Genomic DNA, 4,109 nt, shown 5'->3' on the forward strand with positions numbered 1-4,109 from the left:
GACAGTATGGTTTAATCAACTGCCTTCAATTCAATTTATGCTCACAATTCACAATGCAACTGAGGAGGGGAGCATTAAATGCATTCCCTTATTACTCTATAAATGCAAGTGTCCAAGCAGACAAAACCCAAGTAATAAATTAATAGTAATAAAAACACCAGCTGTGTGGACAGATGTAGAAATTAAAAGCCAGCAACGAATACAACAGGCAGTCTAGCTTAATAAAATACATGGCAGTAACATTTCTTTGAACCAATCACATGTACCTACTGTGCAATATTTAAACATATTTAATGTTGATATGTATCTCGTTCAGCACTGGCTGAAATGTTAGTCGGTGCTTCAAGCATTTGAAGTCCTTTTGGGGAAATTTGATATTCAACATTAACAAAAACAACCAAAAAACAACTCCTGCTAGAGACCTTTTAACTTGAACTTGGCAATGTTGATATCAAACAAGTCAATTAGTAGATGGATATGACAATAATAGAGCAATAATCCAAACAGGAAAAGGGATAATGTTAATGTCTCACTTAAGACACCTTCAATGAAGGTTTAACCAGATAAAACAGTGAAAAAAAGACCTGATACTGATTAAACCGTCATTCCACCCTGTAACATGTCCAGCTCGTCACATCTACCAGCAACATAAGAGTTCAAAAGTCTTCTAAAAATCAATCTCTGATCAGTAATTACCAACAATACCAAAGTTTTTTTTTTAGTTCATTTTTTAATTTGGAAGGGAGAAAATGAATAGCCTGGACTTTGGCTCCCATGGGCTGTACCTGCCCCTCAACAATTACCTTACCTATGTAGGTCACAGTAGCCCTGGCAAACCTGCAGCCCAGTTTACTGTAGGTTGAGCTCATCCAAGATATAGGGAGTGCAGAATTATTAGGCAAGTTGTATTTTTGAGGAATAATTTTATTATTGAACAACAACCATGTTCTCAATGAACCCAAAAAACTCATTAATATCAAAGCTGAATGTTTTTGGAAGTAGTTTTTAGTTTGTTTTTAGTTTTAGCTATTTTAGGGGGATATCTGTGTGTGCAGGTGACTATTACTGTGCATAATTATTAGGCAACTTAACAAAAAACAAATATATACCCATTTCAATCATACATTTCTGACATTCAAAAACAAAACAAAAACAAATCAGCGACCAATATAGCCACCTTTCTTTGCAAGGACACTCAAAAGCCTGCCATCCATGGATTCTGTCAGTGTTTTGATCTGTTCACCATCAACACTGCGTGCAGCAGCAACCACAGCCTCCCAGACACTGTTCAGAGAGGTGTACTGTTTTCCCTCCTTGTAAATCTCACATTTGATGATGGACCACAGGTTCTCAATGGGGTTCAGATCAGGTGAACAAGGTGGCCATGTCATTAGTTTTTCTTCTTTTATACCCTTTCTTGGCAGCCACGCTGTGGAGTACTTGGACGCGTGTGATGGAGCATTGTCCTGCATGAAAATCATGTTTTTCTTGAAGGATGCAGACTTCTTCCTGTACCACTGCTTGAAAAAGGTGTCTTCCAGAAACTGGCAGTAGGACTGGGAGTTGAGCTTGACTCCATCCTCAACCTAAAAAGGCCCCACAAGCTCATCTTTGATGATACCAGCCCAAACCAGTACTCCACCTCCACCTTGCTGGCGTCTGAGTCGGACTGGAGCTCTCTGCCCTTTACCAATCCAGCCACGGGCCCATCCATCTGGCCCATCAAGACTCACTCTCATTTCATCAGTCCATAAAACCTTAGAAAAACCAGTCTTGAGATGTTTCTTGGCCCAGTCTTGACGTTTCAGCTTGTGTGTCTTGTTCAGTGGTGGTCGTCTTTCAGCCTTTCTTACCTTGGCCATGTCTCTGAGTATTGCACACCTTGTGCTTTTGGGCACTCCAGTGATGTTGCAGCTCTGAAATATGGCCAAACTGGTGGCAAGTGGCATCTTGGCAGCTGCACGCTTGACTTTTCTCAGTTCATGGGCAGTTATTTTGCGCCTTGGTTTTTCCACACGCTTCCTGCAACCCTGTTGACTATTTTGAATGAAACGCTTGATTGTTCGATGATCACGCTTCAGAAGCTTTGCAATTTTGAGACTGCTGCATCCCTCTGCAAGATATCTCACTATTTTTGACTTTTCTGAGCCTGTCAAGTCCTTCTTTTGACCCGTTTTGCCAAAGGAAAGGACGTTGCCTAATAATTATGCACACCTGATATAGGGTGTTGATGTCATTAGACCACACCCCTTCTCATTACAGAGATGCACATCACCTAATATGCTTAATTGGTAGTAGGCTTTCGAGCCTATACAGCTTGGAGTAAGACAACATGCATGAAGAGGATGATGTGGACAAAATACTCATTTGCCTAATAATTCTGCACTCCCTGTATTCAGACAAAGCTTGAAAGTTCAGTACATGGCCTTTTCATTTGTTGCTCAAAATCACAACACTATCCAGATTTACAACGCAGTTTTCCAGACCAACAACCACCCTATTCAGTCTTTGAAAGGTAGCAGGTGCACTTCAGCATAAGGGTAGAAGCCTGAAGGCGTTATAAATGAGGCAACTAAATGCGAGTCATAGACAAGGAGAAAGTATCAAATTAGTCAGGCGCACGTTTCTAGACTTTTAATGTTCAAACAACCCATCCATTTTACCAGAAGACTGTGATATTGATATTAATTCCCCCAGGTACAGTACTATTTTCTAAAAAATGTATCCCCCTCCTGAAGGCACCCTTGAACAACACATCTCCCCCTATGAATTGCTCCTTTATTAACTTGGTGACAATGAAATTAGGAGTCAGGTTTAGCGTTTTACTTATGGCTTTGAGCATGTGTGCCTATACAAATCTGAAGGAGTCAGTGGTGTAAGCATGCAAGGCCAGGGAGAAGAGTCTTTTTTGCATTCGTGGTTGTTCGCATGCTTCAAGTATGCATGCCACAGCAAACTCAACAGAGCATCTTGTTTTAAACTAATAATAACCAAATTCATGTTTTTATACTCAAATTTCGGGCACACTGGCCTTCGCTGAGAAGTCAGATTATGTTTTTATGCTTTTTTTTTGTTAAAAAGTAAATTTGAAAAAACATGGATAACAACAATAATTATGTTTTAGTGATAAAATGTTTTTAATTTCAAAAAATCTTGCACCGATGGAGTTATCATAACAAAAAGATTAAAAAAAAAGATTTTGGTCATTACTAATATTGTTACAGCTGTGGTATAAACCTTAAATTGGGTGGCGATCTAATAAGTTTGTTAAACACTGCAATTTCCTTAAAAATTCAGTTCTATGTAATATATTAGTACATTTATTTCAACTACATCGAGTGCAATACCTAAAAATATGTATGCATTGAAATAACAGTTTGCTTATAGGGTCTCACCCAACTACCAATCACACTTACAACATGTGATAGTCTTAATCTCCCAAATTAAACAATTTAAAAAAGTAACATTTACTACAATGATTTCTTTTAGTGTTATCAACAGGACTAAAATAGGAAAATAACAAAAATGAATGAATAAATTAATATGAAATTCTATCAGCTGTTTGCCTTTCACCACCTGGTAACCCTCTTCCTTTTCTATCATACTCACTTCCAATTACACAGCATCAGAATGATGCTTGCTAGCTGTGACGGACATGCAGTAAGTATACAAGGTTCATTATATAAAATCAGAAGTTCAAAACCAAAACTCTACTAATTAGTTAGGTTTCACAAGAATGTGTCATCAAAATGTCAGAAGCTCCACATTTTAAACACATCCCACTAGAGCTTTAGACATCTCCTACAAGTAAAATCCACTTATTACAATGACAGTCTGTTGCTGATGAGGCACTGTACAGAGAAAGTATATATCACAGGTCTCCTTCTTGTAATAATTCACTTTGTAATAGGGGTGAGAACGCTACAGCATTTTATTAAAGTGTGAGCACTTGGACAGTGAGTACAGTATATTTTTAAATGTGGACACACACACTCAGGTTTTAGAATGGCTTGGGATTCCCGTGACCTCCTGCTTCAGTCGCAAGGGCCTTATCTCTGGAGGGTCAATTACCATTCGCTTTTGCTTGATCTTGTTTGTTTAACTTGACA

This window comes from Diplotaxodon limnothrissa, linkage group LG16, assembly GCF_057381915.1.
Source record: "Diplotaxodon limnothrissa isolate DT_005_m linkage group LG16, D_limnothrissa_male_GT1.1, whole genome shotgun sequence".
Taxonomy (NCBI): domain Eukaryota; kingdom Metazoa; phylum Chordata; class Actinopteri; order Cichliformes; family Cichlidae; genus Diplotaxodon; species Diplotaxodon limnothrissa.